Here is a 21,122-nt window from a genome sequence, read left to right on the forward strand (position 1 = left end):
CGCAGCCTCCGGTGGCGGCGTGTCAGCCCCGCGCAGGGCAGGGCAGGGCAGGGCAGGGCAGCGCCCGGTTATTGAGGGACACCTCGCCTGCCCCGCGGCAGGGGCACGCCGCCGTCCTTGCTGTGCTGCAGCCGACACGGAGAGTGTCGGCACCCGGCCACCCCGTTGCCGGTGCTGCCATGAGTCTGATCTTGCAGTCGGGTGCAGCCTTGGCATTCGAAGTGTAGCCCGCGTTGCTACATCTTTAGTCACACTTCAAACCTAAGTTCTGCTGAAGGGTATGCTCATTTAAACATGCTCTCAAAATACCATTTCTGTGTTCATGTACCACCACAGGAGCAGACTTTGAAAGGCCTTGAAATTAACTACAAGTTTTTCAATTCTGAATCTGAAACAGCTGAAATTGGCCTGGCTTGTTGGTGACCAGTAGCCATTATGACCTAGTGACTGAGTAGTGGCCAGGATTAAACGAGCTGGCTGTAGGTAAACACAAACTGTATTAACTAGCATTGCTATTGGCAGTGTTAAGCAGCAAAATGTCACAGCGTTGGGCTCGATGGAGGTCTTGATTTGACTTCCTTGGCACACTACTGTAGGCACTAGCTAAAAATGAGTTTCAGCCTGCATGCGCTGTTGTGGTGCCAAGGGATCAGATGATCAAGGAACATCCCTACAGCTATGCCTCTTGCTGGGTCAGAGGGTGAAGGGCAAGCAGAGAAGACTATAAGCTTCAGTGGCAGAGGGAGATGGAAAAGACATCGCAGTTCACAGACCCTACCAGTGCTCCCTGCTGAGCTCCAGCTCTGACAGACTCAGCTGCTTCTCCATCCTCCAGCCCAGCTGTTCCCTAGATACCTGCATTCATCTCCATGCTCAGATGATCCCATTAATATTTCTCAAGCCAGGTGTTGCCATCTTCAAGACCTTTTAATACTTTATTTACCATCTTTTTATCTGGTCTTGACAACACCAGAAATCCAGCCTCCTCCAGCCACCTGCATGCCCCAGGTGTCCTCTGATATCCCACCGCGCAGCCACAATATCCCTACAAACTTTGTTTTGTAACTGCCACCTAACCATTGTCTCACCCTGGCCCACATGCCAAATCTCTCAATATCTGTGACTCCACATGCTTCCTGGTCACTGCCGGAGGCAGGGTGTGTAAAACATAAGCCAAAGCCTGTATTCATATTCAAATTGTATGCAAATGTGCAGATTGTTTTCTTATTTGCATATTTCTGACTAATTCGTACAGAGTAGCACATGCAGCTGCACAAACTTAGGATCTATATAATATCTTTCTTATGGTGCTAACATTAAAATAGAATTGGAAACAAAGATTTCTAATTAATGCTGGTGTCCTGTTGACCTTCAGTGACCCAACTGTTCTTCAGAGCAGAGGTTTGATGGAAGCTATATTGATCCTTACCTCTCCCAGTCTTTTGATATGGGTCAAATATACAAAAGTGAGAACTGCTATTTTACGTTATGGTTTAATATTACATGGCCAGGGTGATACACTTCTAAAACCTGATTCAAGCATGTGTTATCTGACCCCTTAGCGAAGTAACAACACACTGTAGCACTACAACCCTCACAGCATCCTGCCAGTCTGCCTCCAACAGGTTTACTTTGGCAACGGGACTCTTTCCAGCCTCCAAAATTACTTAGAGCCCATTTTCAAATGCTAAAAGCTCTAGTAAATATTAATAATGTAAATGTAGCCTTTTTTTTTCTTTCAAGCAGACATTTCTCATTTCACACCTGACCATCCTATTGCAAAGATGTTTCTTTTATCCTCCCTATTCATGCTTTTTACTCCGGCTGCTTATCAAATAATAATTTTTTTCATGTTTGAATTTTATGTTCACAGTTATTATGTTATTGCTTTTGATTTTCAGTGACTGTGGCCTTCACAGATATGACCCACGTTTCATTTGCTTCATAGTCAAATGTAACATTGTTTTCAAGATTTCAAAATTAGTATTTAAAAGAACAAAAAAATAGTTGTAAAAATATAAAGATGATCTAAGCCTGGTGTAGGAGGTGATACACTATGTAGTCTTTCCATGACATTAAGAGTGAACTTGGAAGGCTGCTATTTTTCTTCATTTAAAGTGCAGTAGGTTATGTCATAGGAAGACCTGAGGAAAAAAAAAAAGCAGGAACAACAATTTCCTACAGAGGCACAACCATTTCATATCACAGCAGTATCTTAAGAGAGTCATAAATACACTGTGATCATTCCTTGCCTTTCATTAACTCTAAGACGTATGTAAATGTTTTGGGGAAAGGGTGTTCAAGAAATAATAAGCTTTAGTCTTCATGCCCTAGCTATACTTTAGTTAGTGCTATTTGTAAGTGAATGCAAGGTTCGTGAAAGGTATTCATGTGATAGCAAAGCAGCCTGTAACTAAACATTATTCCTTTAGCAGCAATTAAAGCACCATCAGAGAACCTAGTCAGCCTGGCTCCAGCAGCTCTGACTGAGGAATGACTAACCAGGTCACTTCTGGTAAAAGCTGTGAGTGTTCACTTCCTTCCTGCCCACTGAGTTTATATATTACTTTAATTAAGAAGTGCATTAAGAAGTGAACAAAGACCACCAGTCTCAGTCCAGGTGGCAGCACTACTGGTCATCCTGGTTTTCTCAGCAGTCTCCTGGGCACTCCCAGCCCCAGCACTACTAATTTTTTTTTTAACAGTAAGAATCCATTAATGAAATATTTAATAATTTCTTTTAGCTAAGCAGAAAGTCTTTCAAATTATGTTAGTTCTTCTTAAGGTGAAGTTATCCAGCTTTTTACTAGCTTTAAAGTTCTTAGTTAAAAAACATTCAGTCTATTTCAATGTTGTTTCCTTTTAAACCAAAGTTAAGCAAGACCTGCTCTGGGAAAAATCCAGCATAATTCCAGATGTTATACCACAGTATGCAGTGTGGGTGTTAAGTTTTAAAGTATAGATATTAACAATGTCACTAAGCACTTTTCCAGCTGATAAATTATGTGACTAGATCAAAAGAACTGCAGCCAATAAATACACGTGTCTTTTTGTTTAAAATTACACCATCTAGAGCAGAAGCTGATTTAGGAGTCAGAAAGCAGAGAGTATTAATAAATGATCATTTTGTACATATGGTAAATAGCAAGTGTCTCCAATTTTCCACAATATGAATGAGCTTGTTAATATATTCATTATTTCTTTGAGAATGGATCAGTCTGCAGAACAACAGGTTTCACATGTGAGTTACTGATTTATGACAGTCAAGACCTTATGCAATTTCAATAAGATCTAGCTAAGTCAGATGGCAACCGATGGCAAATGGTAATGTAATGGCAATTTGATCTGGAGAAGTTGCCTATTTGGATGGTTTAACATAGAATCACAGAATCATTTAGGTTGGAAAGGACCTTTAAGATTCTCGAGTCCAACCGTAAACCTAACACACCTAAAACCCACCACATTCGTGTTGCTCACACGTATGTAAACTTACTGTTACAATAAGGAATAAAATATTTCAGTGACTTTAGCTATATCTATACTTCCTGAAAGACTTTGTGCTCAATCCCAAATTCCCCTGTCATCCTGCTGCCTCCCTGCTGGCTCTCAGGCTGCTTCTCATCTACAATGACCCAACATCGGCCCAGAAAGGGAAGTTCTGTCTGCAAGGAGGGGAACCACCTTGAACCACACAGCTGTGGGGAGCTCAAATTCAAGCACAGTTGCCAAGAGCATGGTGGATATAGTCACTGTGAAGCACTCATTGAAAATCCCTGATCAATCGTTTTTACATGCAAATGAAAAAATAAGATATGATTACAACAGAGAGGGGCATTCCCTTCTGGTTGGTCTATGAGGTATGTTGTTGATACAGAGCGAGGTAAGTGATGAGAATCATCAGGACATGGGAAATCTCTTACATGAAGAAAGATTAAAAGGATAAAGAATTTTTCTTACAGAGGAGATGTATAAAATGGGATGTGACCAAAGTATATACTAGGGAATGGCTCAGAAACAGTCATTGTTTTTTCCCTCGTATTAAAAACTGAAATTCCTTGAGACTGAAAGAAGGCAAATTTTAAAGTGATAAAAGTAAACAATTTTCATTCAGTACAGAATTAGGCTGTAAAATTCAATGCTGGAAGAAATGATCACGGCCAAATACTTGTGTGGATGACCAGAATACTTAAACATGATCGCAGTAAATATTTAAAATCTATATAGAAGTTCTGCAAGGCATGGAGATCTTTATGTTAGTGATTCAATCTACTTTTGTTACAGGTGGCTGACAGGATAAATTAATGGGAGGTACAGACATAAGGAAGAGCCAAACCAGAAGGCTGTCATTATGACTGGGCTGAATGTGATGCATGTGTCTGCGCTAAAGCATATTATAGTGACTCACATGCATACGTAGTGGCAGCATTCTGTTGTATATGGTTGTGCACATCAAGCACTTTGAAAAGCTTGTCATGGGCCCTGGCTACTACCGTGTACTGCGTCTTCACCAATATGTCTGTGGTGAGGTATATTTATTGTACACAGGGATGCAGTCAAGCTTCCAGTAACACCAGCAGGATCTTTTTCTGTTGCCTCAGTAGAAATAAAGAATTGAGATACTGGAAAATATCTTTAAAGAAACGTTACACAAGCGTCCACAGGTGCAAATCAAAGCTGGGCAAATGCAGTTTGAAAAGTCCCTCGCTTTTCTAGATAAAGTAATATGTGATAAAATCTGACCAGGACATTCCACTACTGATCTCTTTGTATAGACCTTAAATTAAAAAGACATGCTGGCAGATGTATGCTTGGGGGAGGCATAATTATAGTTGGGTTGTTGGGAAGACATTACTCTGATTTTGGTTTCTGTGTTCCGCACTTTTAAATTTTTGGGATCTGACTTTGGCAAACCCAACTATACATGCTGGGCAGAACAGATCATGTTGTCAAGAAAACTGCATGTGCTAGTCTCTCAGAGACTTATTTTTTGTCCTTTCTGGTTACTGACATTAAAAAAAAAAAGCTGTCCTAGCAGGGGGCAGGGGGAGAATTGTCTGACACATGGAAAACGCAACAAACACTTCCAGCAGAAGAATGAATACCGACTTCCGGAAGACATCCAGAAGAATTACCATTTGATATTCATGTATTAAATGAGGCTGTGGCAAACTCAGTGGACACATATCCATTTTCTTTGAAGTGCAGACTCACACCTGGGGTCAGTGCAAGTCGTGGGGTAGCCTGAAAGAGAATTCGCAGCTACAAGGAGTTCCTTAGGCTCATTTTGAGTACAGCCTTCCTGGTGGTGTGCGCAGCCTCCTGCCCTCTGTGACACGGAGCGCGGAGCACTGCCACACGCCTGTAGTGCAGGACTGTCCAGCTGTCTGCGGTCCGTAGGCAGCCCCAGGTTTGGTTACCTTTAGGTGATGCAGAAGGGGCAAACTGCAGGCATCTTAATGGCAGGGACACCATGGCCCCTGAGTCAGGGAAACCCTCTGTACTCGCTTCTCTTGGAAATCTGCTGCCTGCAGGGTTTTCCTGAATCACATTCTTTTGCATATGAGACTCAGAACTGAATCTGTAAAATCGGGATATGTCAGGCTGAAAAGAGATATATGGTATTATTAAGTGTGACAGGGAGCGTCATGGGATGAATAAGAAGTGTGGCTTCATTCAGATTGATACTATGCTTTGGTCTTTGACTAAAGCCTTTGTTTTCTTCCCCAAGAAAAATGTAACTTCAAAAGGGTAATTCTTCATTAAATTTTCAAGTCCCTCTTTATCTCTCAATCAGTTCTCATGTACTGCAGGTATTGCTAATTCATCCTGCAATCACAGGAAATAATGCACTTCAGATGTTCTTTTATTTTGCCTTTCTGGCTTTGTCATCTGGTTATATTTTGTGTATCCTAGAGTCAAATGTAGTCCTGGAGCAAAAAGCAGTGACACTAGCAGGGAATGGAAACTTGGCCTAATCTTGCACAATAATATCCTTTTAGTTCGGTTTTGTTTACTTTATCTGATAACCAGGAACTACTTAACAAGATGCTCATTTACTATCTAGTTTGCTTCACATGTTTGAAGTATAAAATTCTATCACTCACTATTAGAGTGTCCTATCTTCCATGAGCTAATCTTGTATGGCAGATGCACTGTCTTAAATGCATAAATCTACTTGAAAACCAATCTGATAAAATTTTATGCCTGCAAAATGATGATTCACTTATATCAATGTACTTGTCACTCAGACCTTTAAAAAATACATATAATACCACAGAGTTGGGTGGGTGCTGAAAATATGCAAGACCTTGATAATAGGAAAACTTTAGCCACAAAGTGTAAAGGAGAAACACCAATTAAAAAAACCAGTACCAGTTCAAAGTTCCCTAGTCTGTACACCGTATGTTACGAAAAGGAACATGTAAGCTTTTGGTCTTAGGGTGCTGCAGTAGCTACCTCGTGGGTGATGGCAGGATTTCAGTTTAACTGGAGAGATCTTAGTCATCTCCCCAATTTTCGTATCTGCACTGTTTATAAAAGCAAACATGGCTCAGGCCTTATGAATCAACATTTTAATACTGGTGTCAAAAGCTTAACCGCTGTAGCTGTTCTGTTTAAACAGTATGCTACCTCCAAGTATCCCATTCTGAAGAGAGAATTGTCTCGCTATCTAAGCTGTCTCTGAGGACAGGTTAACTACATAAAATTTTGCTTAACATGCTTAAAATTATAATTGCTTTATGTGATTTTGTTGCTGATTGGAGGTGTGGTGAACTTTCATCTTTGCACTGAAGTCCATCTATTTTTTATATTTGTAACCATGCAATGAATTCCCTGGAAGACACAATGATGTTGCAGTGTAAGCCACATTCATTTAGCATTTAAGTCATTTTTCCCAAATCATGCATGGACACAATGGCAAGAAATGGTTCTTTCTGTCCCTCTGCTATGGATAAAGTAATTTCCCAGAAGGCTTCATATTGAATCAGGTGTACCTTGCACCAATCATTCCTGCAGACAACCTCTGAAGAGTCTAACACATCTGACTTAGGGTGACAAGTACATCATCTTTCAGTGGAGTGGATCCCTGCAGCAAAGCCTCTCTTTGCTTTGCACTCATGGAAATCAAGAATTAAGTTAATTTTCCTTCTATGTCAGTAATCGGGGTGGGGGGTTTTGCAAAAATCTACAGAAGCAAGGCTTTTGGAAAATCAGTTTTCCTACAATCTTCATAAAATTGAGTGGCAAGATACAAGAGAGGGATTCAAATTAGTGCTCCCTTAGATAGAAAAACATCTAAAATTGGTCTGTTACATGTTCTGTGTGTATACAGAGTTTCACATTAGCCACAGTATGGGCACGATGATGGTGTCACAGAGATATAGACAGCTCTGGTCGCTTCTGCGAAGGGTAGTTGGAGCACAACGGATACAGTGCAGAAGAATCCAGGTTTCATCCCTTTGCTGTTTGTGGAGCAGCCTGTTTTATTTGGCAGAAGCTGTTCCTGGAGTCTGGAGTATTTAATAGGAATAGTCACAGTCTATACACATTAATTAAGTCGATGGTAGGATATTCAGGATTTAACAAAATGGCTTCTATTCAGTGTTCAATAATTGATACTCACCAGTAGTAAGTGTGGATGAATTAAGTCAGTATAATTTTTTTGGCAAGGCATGTAAAAATGACTTCAATGAAATTTAATCGGGAATGAATTTAACCCCATAGCAATAAATTTTGGTATCTACTTGCCATTCAGAAACCTTATTCTGGCAGAACATTAGACAGATGCATCAGTGCTTTGCTGGATTTCATAAATTTGAGATCATAATTTACAGCTACAATGCAATGCCAGCACTCTGTATTGGTAACTTACCTTTGTTAAAGTTTAGAATGATTGGAAATATTACAAGTAGGATCAGTAAGAGCATTATTTGCAACAGAAACAAAAAATATTCCTACTTCATTTTAATTCAGATGTGCTCATGTGGAAATCCACATTTCATTCTCAATAAATGCTACAGCAGAATTCTATTAATACTCTCCAATGAAAAGGTACTGGTCATCTTTTTATAGAAATTAATTTGGGGCCAGGTCCAAACCCCATGAAAGTCAATAGAGATAATTGCATTTCCTTTCATTAATTAATTTGACACTAACGAGACCAACAAAACATATTGAGGAGAGGATTTTGGTAGAACAAAACAGCAAAATTGTACATCGAGTTCCAGAGGAGTACATTGTTTTAGAGACACCCTATTACTGCTAAAGAAACCATGAGCTGAGCAGCAAAAGATAATAATAGGTATAGAAAATTTCTTATCTATGTTCTCAGGCAGTGAGAAAATGTCAATGGATGTTATCTGTGAAAACACAAGATTGAGTAAAAAAAAGTGAAACATAGCAAAAAGGAGGCGAGTAACCAAGGCTGCCTCTTTGAACCTGAGGAGGTGGGAGAGGAGCACTGGAACCAGCCAGTCCTGAGCCATTATTTGACTAAAAGGGAAGGCATCAAGTGAGTCCTGCTAAGGACCAAGAAACTCAGCGGGATCTGTTGTCTCCTGGCTGTAGCGGCCCTTGGGGGTAGCTTTAGTCAGGGGAAATAACCTTGTGTTGTGCTGCTTGGTAAAGTTTGCATTTTAGATAATAAACTGTGCCTGAGGGAAGGACCTTAAAGAGGCTTGGGTACCGGATTTTTTTCCCTGGCTGCTGAGGGAGCCTGCCAGTTTACAAAAATATAACGGACTTAGCAAATACTGTGTGCTTGTACGAAACTTCCTTCACCTTGGAATAAAGACATAATGCTTTCCAGTATTTTAAAGCAGACCTGACACATTATCTTTGAGTGCATATCAAGAAAAAATGATCACCTCTTAAAAAGAAGAGGAAGAGTTTTTTCATGATCCATTGACTTGAATTTTTTAAAAAAACTTCTTGTATGTTGAAATGTAACTATTCCCCAACCAGAAAAAATGCTTGTCTCGGGTTATAAGCTCTTTGGGAAAAGGATCATCTTTATTTATTCTATAGTTTTACCTGACTGAGTACAGCATTGTTCTTCTCCAGGATTGGCACACAAAAGTAATAGCAATAAAACATTGGTATCTCAAATATGGATATAAACATATATGTATTTATGACCAACCAAAAGACTGTCAATGTATTGAAAGTCCAGTTGTAATCTTACAGCTGGTTTGCATTTGAAGGAATTATATGACTTCTGGAGGTTCCTGAAATGAATTAAAAGTTTTCAAATGAGAATAATTTCTTGAATCCGTAGACACCTCTAATGTGGCTGCACATTAAATTTGCAGGATTTAAAACTTCCACTTCATAACCTGGAAGCAATTACTGTATCTTTTCAAAGAAAATTCTGTTCAGGTATGGACCCAGAGGATCCGATTTTCCTGTCTTTTACATCGAGTGCTCATTCTGGGAAGGATCCCAAGCTACGTGTGAAATAGCAGAAAACTACTACTTACCCACGTTAGTTAAAGAAGCCTTAATTAGTCACACTGGTTCTGAGTTTCCAAGGCACAAAATGAGCTCTTGAAATCTTTTGGGGATGTTTTCGTGTTGAAAATAACCAGGGGAAAATGAAAGAAATGAGAATGAAGGGCAAAAATGTAGCCATGAGAAAGGTGTATACATGCAGAAAGGAAAATAATTGGGGGAAGTCAAAATGGTTGCATGTATTTCGTTCAGTAAGGGCAAAATCTGTAAAACTAGGTCTACATTTAGTTTTACCCAGATTGCTAGTCGTTATGGTATCCTGTCTGATTGGACGCTGAAGTTGTCTCTTTCAGCACTTTATATCAGTAGCAAAAAGTAAAACTCAGAGAGACTTTCAATATAGTTTAAAGTTATCTCTTCACATCAGCAACATTGAGGAGAAAGTTATGCTGTTCTAGCTGGTGAATGGATGAATGTGTTGCTTTGATGTAGTACGTTTATTCCATGAGAATGCTCAAACAAACAATCTGTTCAAGTTATAAGCAATGTGGTTATTTATAGTCTGAGCCTAGTACAGACTTAACACACTTAACTGTGTGAACAGTAAATACTTTGTGAGGGCAAGAAAGTGAAAAAAAGTGCTGTTTGCAAGCACTGCCACATGGTGTACAGCAATTGCTGAGAATGATAATGCAACATCTCCTCCAGATCCCCACAGGATGTGTATTCTTGTTGTTTCAGGGTCTCTTCCAAATTTATTTGACATTATTGTAAGATTCACATAGAATTCAATCTATTTCAGTCCTTAGCTTGTCATGTAAAATACTGGCTCAATATAGAGTTCATATTCAGAGAGGTGAAATAAAACCTGCCTATGCCCACACCCTGAATAAGCACTTTCACCCTGTTTAAGATCATTCCAAAAATAACAGGAAGCAGGCAGGTAAAAGGTACTATCTGGCCTAACATTATAATTGCAGCCCCAGGGAAGGAGGGAATAATGGATTCTTCTGTACCCATTTTCCCCATGACTGAATCTTCAAGGAAAAGGACATTTGTAATAATAAAGGTTCCAAATCTTTAAATAATCACCTTTTAAAAGGCAACTGATTAACTCATTACCTAAAAATCAATCATTTCTACCGATTGTATGCAGTGCGTACACTGCTGTTTACTATTTACTCTGCTTCTCTTCTTAACCTGAGGGATAAATGTCTTATAAAAAACAAAGTACGGAAAGACTTGTATAACCACAGCTCAGCAGATGAGTAGAGAAAAGTAAGCGTGTGCTTCAAAATATAGTTCTCAATTGTCAGTGTGCAAATATTAGTTTATAATTAGTCTTTATTAGGCTTTCTGCCAGTAGGAGTTAGGGTTCCTCTGCAAGGGCTGGGAAGGCATGAGTGGCAATGGAAGCCGAAATGCTGTGCTTGCGCTGGGGAACGCGTTGTCCATCCATCCATCCATCCATCATCCATCATCCATCCACCCATCATCCATCATCCATCATCCATCATCCACCATCCATCCATCCATCATCCACCATCCATCCATCCACCCCCCTATCCATTCTCTTTGAGTATAACCAGCTACCGGTACATTCCCAAATGTTGCAGAGCTCTTATATTAACAGAGTCTGTGCCTTCAGCTGGTGATTTCCTGCTGCTTGTCAGTGACCTTGTCTTCACCCCTAACAACTGTGGTGAGCCCCAGTTCCATGTTACTTGTTTGTAGTTCAGCAGCCTCTCGTGAACTAAACAGCCCGGAAAACCGGGAAATGAAGCCAGCACCCAGCCTTTCAAGTGGTGAGGAGGTTGTGGTGAGGAGGTTGCAGGTAGAACAACAATGTTGCTGTGACTCACTGGCAGGAGAGTCAGATGGGATCATGGGAAGAAGCAAGGGTCAGACCCTGGCCTTCAGGTGTCTGTCTGTCTGTAAAGCAGGGGGATGGACATGGGTGATCTGCAGACAGCTTTAATGCTGCAATCATGCCCAGCTAGAACTCAGTCTGGCCACTGTTGTAAGAGATAACAAAAAATGTTTTTACAAAGACATTAGCAACAAAAAGAGAACCAAAGAGAATCTCCATCCTTTATTGGATGCGGTGAGGAACGTTGCCACCGAGGATGAGGAAAAGGCTGAGGTACTTAATGCCTTTTTTGCCTCAGTCTTTAATAGTCAGACCAGTTATCCCCAGGATATTCAGCCACCTGAGCTGGAAGGCAGGGACAGAGAGCAGAATAAACACCCATAATCCAGGATGAAACAGTTTATGCCCTGCTGCGTCATCTGGACACTCACAAGTCTATGGGGCCAGATGGGAACCACCTGAGAGTACTGAGGGAGCTGGCAGAGGAGCTCACCAAGCCACTCTCCATCATTTATCAGCAGTCCTGGTTAACAGGGGAGGTCCCAGACAACTGGAGGCTTGCCAGTGTAACACCCATCTACAAGAAGGGCTGGAAGGAGGATCCGGGGAACTACAGGCCTGTCAGACTGACCTCGGTACCAGTGAAGGTTATAGAGCGGTTCATCTTGCATGAGCTCACCAGGTATGTGCAGGACAACCAGGGGGTCAGGCCCAGTTAGCATGGCTTCATGAAAGGCAGGTCCTGCATAACCAACCTGATCTCCTTCTATGACAAGGTGACCCACCTAGTGGATGAGGGAAAGGCTGTGGGTGTTGTCTACCTCAACTTTAGTAAAGCCTTTCATACTGACTCCTACAGCATCCTCCTAGAGAAGCTGGTGGCTCTTGTCTTAGGTGTACTCTTCGCTGGGTAAAAAACTGGCTGGATGGCCAGAGAGTTGTGGTGAATGGAGTCAAATCCAGTTAGCAGCTGGTCACAAGTGGTGTTCCCCAGGGCTCAGTATTGGGGCCAGTCTTGTTTAATATCTTTACCAATGATCTGGACGAAGTGATTGAGTGCGTCCTCAGTAAGTTTGCAGATGACACCAAGTTGGGCGGGAGTGTTGATCTGCTCGAGGGTAGGAAAGCTCTGCAGAGGGATCTGGACAGGCTGGATCAGTGGGCTGAGGCCAATTGTATAAGATTCAACAAGGCCAAGTGCCGGGTCCTGCACTTGGGTCACAACAACCCCCGCTATAATCTTGGGGAAGAGTGGCTAGAGAGGTGCCTGTCAGAAAAGGACCTGGGGGTGTTGGTCAACAGCCAGCTGAACATGAGCCAGCGGTGTGCCCAGGTGGCCAAGAAGGCCAACAGCATCCTGGCTTGTATCAGGAATTGTGTGGCCAGCAGGAGGAGGGAAGTGATCGTGCCCCTGTACTCGGCACTGGTGAGGCCGCACCTTGAATAATGTATTCAGTTTTGGGCCCCTCAGTACAAGGACATCAAGGTGCTGGAGCATGTCCAGAGGAGGGCAACAAAGCTGATGAAGGGTTTGGAGAACAAGTCTTATGCAGAGAGGCTGAGGGAGCTGGGGTTGTTTAGGCTGGAGAAGAGGAGGCTGAGGGGAGACCTTATCACTCTCCACAACTACCTGAAAGGAGATTGCAGTGAGGTGGGTGTTGGTCTCTTCTCCCAAGTAACTAGCAATAGGACAAGAGGAAATAGCCTCAGGTTGCGCCAGGGGAGATTTAGATTGGATATTAGCGAAAATTTCTTTACTGAAAGAGTGGTCAAGCATTGGAACAGGCTGCCCAGGGAAGTGATTGAGTCAGCATCCCTGGAGGTGTTCAAAAAAGGTGTAGACATGGCACTTCAGGACATGGTTTAGGAGACATGGTGGTGTTGGGTTGACAGTTGGACTTGATGATCCTAGAGGTCTTTTCTGACCTTAATGATTCTATGATTCTATGATTTAAGACAGTCCCTTCTTATAAAGGATTAGAGCTAAACCATCATCAATTAAAAAAAAAATCAGCTGTATGCAAGAAACTTTTTTTTTCTGTTTGATTAATGGACATGAGAATTCACATAACAATATTTCTCAAAGACTGTCCCCATTCATTAGTGTAAAGTTGTTCTACTGAACACTGAGTGGTTGGTTATGCAATTTTAGTGTGACAGTTCCTGGGTAATTTGTACACCATCAACAATAAGGGCTCTATGCTCATCCAATACACGGCCTGCAGATGATCAGAGAATATGTTTCAGCCCTCACCTCACACTATCTTGCTAAACTTGTCTGGGCTGAGGAAACTTGTTTTTTGCTCTTCCCTGCGGGCCTCCCACTAAGAAACAAAAATGAGGTGATTTCAGTATTTCCATCTCTGCTCTCACAACCTACCTGGTTCTGAAAAATCAAAACATCTCCCCTCAAAAAAATCACAAAATGAAACAGTGTTCTCCACAAAAGCAAGAAAACATTTACAAAAAGAGGAATGACACCTCTCATCTGTGTGCAAAACACAAAAAGTAATCTATCAAGAATAATACGTCTGATTTGTTTAACCAGACATATTGCACTTCATTATGCTACATTCAACAGCTGATGAAGACTGTGAGGCTTTTCCTGGTAACACCAGTGAGAGCTGGGAGACAATACTTTATATTCATTGACAACCCACACAGGCTTCTGCTGATTTTGTACTTGTCTCTCACATTCAGTAATAATGGAACTACCTGTAACCTTGAGGCAGCTGTCATCTTCACATGAATTAAACTTACGTCTACATGGTTTCTTTGCAAGTTTATTGTTCCTTTCCAACAAACTTTATTTTCTGTCTTGTCCAGGAATACTGATCATTTTACAGATTATAAATCAAGAAGAGAAGTGCACTTTGCCTCCCTTTCTACAACAGGTCTTTCGGGCTACATTTATACTTCTAAGTAAAACAGATTGGAGATTGTGCTTTTGCCCAGAAGACGTATGACATGGCTTGAATCCAGGTTCAAAAATCCCCAACATCCCATCCCAAACAGATTCATTTTATCCAGGCCTCCTAATGGCAAAAGTTAATGTAACAGGCTGTCCACTTAGCGACACCCACACATTTTCCAGGGTAGTAGTGCTTGAAAGTGTGCTAAAACTGTAAAAGTATCAGCAACTCCAGAAGGGTGCATAACTATGAGACCTGACCTTGTTTGATTTGCAAGTGTAAGAAAAGTTCAGTGACCTTTATCTAAGCTTGCAGTCATTCTCCTAGGTTTCTCCATCTGCAATTCTCTGTCGTTTATGCAACACTGCCTGTGTACATAATCCCTTCACTCCTCCCTTCTATTTGGCTTGACTACTGTGTATCTAATAAACTTATCTAGTACACCCTACCATGGTCTGGGGGCCTCAGTATCTCTGAGATGTGTGTTTTAAGAGTTTCATCCTGCATCCCAGTTCTTGCATATTTTCCTTCCTTTTTGTTCCCCCAAGTATATATGTGATGTGGTAACTATCCTTAAAAGCAGGCTAACAGCTAGCTGAGCTGACTACGTGCTGAGGAAATGGACAGGTGTTGTCCATCCTTACTGATAATAGGTTGGTTTTACTCCAGATGAAAACAATGTGTGACGGAACAGTCACAGCTTTGGTACGTACAATCATGAGATCATGGTAAATGTAATAACATGACAAAGTATCATTTTGAGAATTGAAAATCTTGAGCATTTACAGGAAGATGCATGTTTCTGAAGGAGACGAACTGGTCACAACTCCATATGGTTGTCTTCTGAAGCTGTCTTAAAATCAACTTTATTTCTGGACTGGGCGGGTAGGGGTAGGGAAGCAAGATTTACTATGTAGATGACATTTCAGTATGAAATTGAGTATAGTGTTAATTTTTTTGGCATTGAATTTTCTCCACAGGTTCAGGTGAGCAGAGGGGACCATCCCTTGTTCTCATTCATGTAGGGGGAATAATAGACATTTGAAGTTTGTATTCAGTCATCTGAGCATCTTTTGGTTTTTGTCAGTATTTCTCATGGTTTGGGGGTCTTTTTGGCAGTACCTTTCTTTCAAAAAAAGTGTCATATCCTCTAGTAAAAGTAATGTTGTGATAAGACCCAACCCTTCAAGCTGAGGTACTTGAAATTGAGAGACACCTACCGATACCATCCTAGATTTATCTGGCTGTTTGGGGAGGAAGGAGGGAGTTGTTGACTGTTGCTGCCCAATCATAATTCTGTCACAATGGTGGTGACTTTTCTTCTTAGGTTGGCAGATGTTATTTCATTCTTCCCTCAGTATGTCTGAAGGCAAGGAATGAAGTCTTAGGAAAGAAGATGTTCACAGTACTTGAATGAGGGGCAGCTCCAAGCAAAAACACCTTCTGTGGATACATCTGCTACTGGGGTCCCAAGGTAGGATGGGAATGTGGTACAGAGTTTGGGGCTGTAGTTTTTGGGAAAGAACTAAGGAGTAGGGGTCATGGCATATAAGGGTATGGCTAGGGCCTCAAATTACCTTAATGGAGGTAATCGACTTCAATGCTGAAAATGTGTACCTTTTTGCTAGCTAGTAACTAACTTCTTTAAAGCCAGATAATTTTCTTTTCAAGGTCTTACACTGGACCTCTGATACTCATACAAAGTCAGACATGATTCACGTTACTTTTGAGACGACTTCAAACATAGATGCAGGTGGCATCATGATAGTGTTGGATGTCACCCTCTGCAAGATGTGCCTTTCTCAAAACCACAGTCTGCATTTGTGGTTGTTGTTTTAGAAGAAGCCCTTCAGCTGGTGTTATCACATGATGACACAAAGTGTGGGAAATGAGACAGTCAACAGGTGCTAAGAGACCTTGAATACTAGAAGCAAGGAAAAAAAAAAGAAAAGAAAGACTAAAGTTAGGCCAAGGAGATACAAAAGCACCAAAAGTTTTGAAAATTATTTTGAAGGTAAAAAGAACGCAAGCCAAGAGAATTATAGGTCATTCTAGCTAGACCATATGAAACACTATGCAAGAACAATGTATTTATAGCCCATATCTTCTTGTGATTATAAGATTTCCCTACTCGATTACATCAGACTTTCTCGAGGACTAAGAAGAAAAAACCTTTATTTACTGCATTTTATTTGGAAGGTTTTGCTTGCAACAGTAAAGCCATGCAACACTTTGTTGGGTTAGTTGTTGCTTTTCAGTGAAAATTTAGTTTCAGGACGTAGGTTCCAGGACAACCAAAGCTTCTGGGCAAACTGAGTCCTAGAGTTGTTGAAAATTTAGTGTAGATACTGTAAGTCAAATGTCATAAATTTTATTTTTTAGCTTCATTTCCTAAGGAAATGAGGATTTGATTGTGCTATCTGTCCAGGGTTCTAGCTCTTCCTTTGTATGTCTCCTGCCCCATACCTTCTGATTTCACTGGCCAGTTTCAGAAATTTCAAAGTGTGACAGGTATCTCAACAATAACTATAATCCTAAGTGTTTCTTGGAGTTCAGCTCCTAGGTGGAATACCACCCCACATTAATACTGCAGTAGAGCAAAAGGAAGGAGAACTCAGCAGTTACAAAAAACACTTGCCTCGTTGGCCAATGAACCTGCACATAGTAACTGGCCACCAGGATCATCAGTATCTCCAGGTCAGCCACAATATCAACACCTCCTTCTCACTGGAGGTGTTGAAGGAATTATTGTTGAGCAGGGGCTGTTGCGGTGGAGATGGTTAAGGGGCAAAGGATTCAAATCTGTAGGAAGCCAGCAATTCCTTTGCTTATGGAACCATTTATTACACATATAAAACCTCTCTACAATCAGAAATATTCTGCATGCAGTAGGCTATTCAATATGCATATGTATGAAGAAGTATCCCAAATGCATCTTTAAGTGCAATTAAATATGTGTACAAAATAGCTAAGGAATATGTTGATATGTTTATGCATCAATTCTAAACATTCAAATGCTTACTTGCATATACAAATACAATGTACAATTACAGCACTTGTAATACAGGCACCCAGAAAATTTTATTTTCATTTCAGTTTGAGTAGCATTATCAATTTTCTCCAGACCACTGACAAAAATCTCAAGTCCAACTAAAAAAGAATAACTGTGCCAGAAGTATTTTAATATACTGTGTGTATATATATTTACCAAAGTAAGACTTTCAAAATTAGTACAACACCAAAACTGAACAGAATTAATTGTAAGAATATATGTTTCAAAGCAAAGACTGATAATGAAAGGTATCTTCTGAAACAAAGGCTGAAACAAACTTTCAGTCCAAGACATTGTTTTTTCATTGCTATCACCGGTGAGGCACATGGTCCATCGTGGCTTCTCTGCCAACTCTTTTTTATATGAGTCTGCAGGGGATCAAAAGTCTGTCAAACAACAGAAAAGAGATAACACATCCATAGACCACACAGTTTCATACATGCCTCCTTTATTCTAATATGCCAGAAGAGGAGAATCAAAATGACTGCTTCCTCAAGTCCAGCCACGTGCCACCCTGTGCAAGGCTTGGTGAGTCAGACAAAAGGGCAAAAATGTCTGTAAACAAGATTAGCATTAACAAGGGCAGTGGGAAATCAGCTTGGTCACTGCTGCACAATAGCAGGAGCCCCTGGCCGCTCTACCCAGCAGAGACGCTGTGGTGCCCCGGGAGCTCTTCCCCAAGACATACTTATTCCACCTATGGCAAACCCTTGGATTTCACTCCAACAGTGCCAGGAGGGAGAAGTGTGGGGGCAACTACTGGCAAAACTGCATTACAGCTTTAGTCTAATTGATTTTAAATTGAACCTGCATAAAGGATCAGGCCCTCTGCATAAAAGACTGTATTGTACTAGTGAAGAATCTTTATCCACAGATCAACAAAGAGCAACAAAGTACTCTAAAATGAAGTCATTACCTTAAAATTAACCAGTAATGAATTTCTTTAAAAATATCTACAGCAACTTTTAAAAAATGCCTTTTAAAATATTTTAATTTCTAAAGAAATGTTTAGAGTAACTCTCTGGCCCTTTTATTATATAAGTTCACATCTTCCAGATGTGACTGCAGGTATGAGGAATAACCTTGATAGATCACATGTATTAAGTACAATTCTGCACTAATAGTTAAAATAATGAAAAGTTTCAAAGATAAGCATGTCATGTACAATACAGAAAAGAAGATTAAAAACCAAGCCAAATGGAAAATCATCTTTAAAATCAGCAGCAAGACTCTTCCCCAGAGACCGAGTACAGTCAAAATTTTAAAAATCTACTGAATAATTAACAGGTGTTATTGAAAATGGGGTGGAGTGGTTTTAGGCTTATATCCTGAAGGAAGTAGCATGGTACCACACTAAATCATGCATTACAGGAAAATGAAATCCTACCCGCCTAACTGCTGTTGAACCTCTAAGAACTGCCATTACACAGGTGGCTAATAAGGCAGGAGCTAAGAAGGAAGTCTGGAGCGCAACTGCATCCTTCCGCTTAAGAGTTTTAGCATTGCTCCAGCAAACAGCTAAAATCATCCTGGCAATGTTATAGGTGTTAATGTCAACAAACAATATTGCTGCTACACTCTCTATGAGAATCCAGATCCAAAGCTCAGTGAAGTCAAACATAAGTGGGCTTCAGTGGGCATTGGATTAGGTCCAGGTTGCATGAAGCAGGGAAGCAGTGCTCAGGGCCTGGGAAGGGAAGAAGCCCACACAACCCATCCTATAGCCCTCAGGTACCTTGGGTACCTACACATAGATTTCTCTCTCAAAACACTGTAATCCAAAGGTGAGTTCAGCTTTCTTTGTTTCGACTATTCAAAGCTTGTAATAGCTGAACTGAAAGGAGTGCAGAACATAGCGTTGCATGATTAGCTAGTCTGACAGACTGAACCGTATGTTCTCATAGTATGCACTGCTGTAGAAAACTAAATACAAAGTAATATCCTGAATAACAGAAAATAAATAAGAAACACCAGAAGGTATTCTTTGAGAAAAATACCTGCTTGACATATGAAAACTCCAACCACAGTGTGAGTCACTGCAAGTGACTTCTGATGATTCACTGCCATTTTTTAAAACTCTGATAACAATCTCTAGCTGTTTCCAAAAAATTTTCTTTTTGCAAACAAATGGCCTGGGCAGCTTTTCATATCAAAAGACTGCAATTTAGTTTTCTTCTTTTTAAGCCTCTAAACAGCCATATTAGTGGGCTGTAGTAAGTTAAGATTGCTTACATTTCTCGCTCCCTGTATCTTTGAAGGCCATTTCTAGTGCGGGACATCAAGACCTTCACTGCTCCATTACAGACTGTAAATTTCTTGTAATTCTGGTGGTGGTGGTCATCTCCCAGGAACTGGACAAGGGAACAGAGCTCATGCTAGTAAATCACTGGAATACCACCAGATTATGTCTCTTGGTTACTAACATGGCCTCTGAGTAGTGACTCGTTCCTTACTTATGCAGGAATATTTAATCACTTGCTTACATCAGTATCATTGCTCAGATAAAAATAGCTCTGTGGATGTTCTGTCAGGTAGAGAATGTTTGTCCCAGTCAAGCATGAATCCCTTTCCAAATGACATAATATAAACTGAAAAAAAAAATGTTTTTCCATATCAGAAAGAGACAGTTGTGGGTTGTTTGAGTCTAGCTAAATCAAAGTAATTTGACACATTCAGCAGTGCCCATGTGGACAGAGTTTAGCAGTGAAAGCCTTGGTGCTCTCATTACTAGTCCTCTTGACAGTTCCCACCATATTCTGTCCTGAACCTTTTCTTTCCTCATTTGATCTGAATTTAGGCATGGTAAAAAAAATGTCCAGCAGTCTCAAGATATCCAGGCAAATTTTGCAGGCAACACTTTTGAAAATTGACATTATACAGTTTTGGAATAGCTTTGAATAGTTTTGGAAAGACATTCAGGTTTAATCTGCTTTGCAGATAAATTATTTGAATAAAATAAATTATTTAGACTGCAGGAAGAATTTCTTCAGTCTGTTCATTCTGCATCTTATTACACATAGTTAATATGAAAATTTTGGATGGGAAACAGTAATAGTCAGATAATTCTTACAGTAATTCTGCTCTGAATTTTTATTCTACTCCAAGGCATACATCAGTGATTTGCAACCACATGGTAAAAAAATAAACTGGTCTTGGGTTATTTATTGCTTGTATCATTGCTGTCCATGAGAACACTCCTGGTGCACTTCAGTGCAATATCAAAGAGGATAACTGCTGACTAAACCACTCTAAGCCTGGTTTGAGCTCATCTGTTTGACTTCGTAAAGCAATGCTTATATATTTAATTACCAAGTCTCAGCTGGGAATCACAGCTAAGAGTAAACTTTTCCTAAGTTGTTTGTTAGAAAATTATGGCAGAAATACAATCAGGTCATAGGAATGCAAGAGTAGACTGTAAAAATATTCATACTGGGTCAGACCTAAGACTGAGCTAGCTCAGTATTCAACATCTACGTTGGCCACTAGCAAAAAAGCTAAGAGGAGGATATAAGAAACAAGGCCAAGTATTGAGTGATACTGGTATGTATCAACAGTCAATAATCAGCAGTTTAGGGGTCTCTCAGTCTGAAACCTCCTGATGGACCCATCCTATGCTGATTTGACTGATCTCTTTTAATTATTATATATTTTGGCCTTCTTGCTATCTTATGGCACTGGATTTGCCCCAATACATTTGGGCATCACATGGAAAAAATATTCTCCTTCTCTTAAGCCTGCTGTCTGGTCATTTTATGGAGTGGCTCAAGTCCTTGTCTTTTAAGAAATAGAGGAAGAAAGAAAAGCTTTTACTAAACGTAAAACTGGTTTATTGTGTCAT

The sequence above is a fragment of the Phalacrocorax aristotelis genome, chromosome 3 (assembly GCF_949628215.1).
Source record: "Phalacrocorax aristotelis chromosome 3, bGulAri2.1, whole genome shotgun sequence".
Lineage (NCBI taxonomy): Eukaryota > Metazoa > Chordata > Aves > Suliformes > Phalacrocoracidae > Phalacrocorax > Phalacrocorax aristotelis.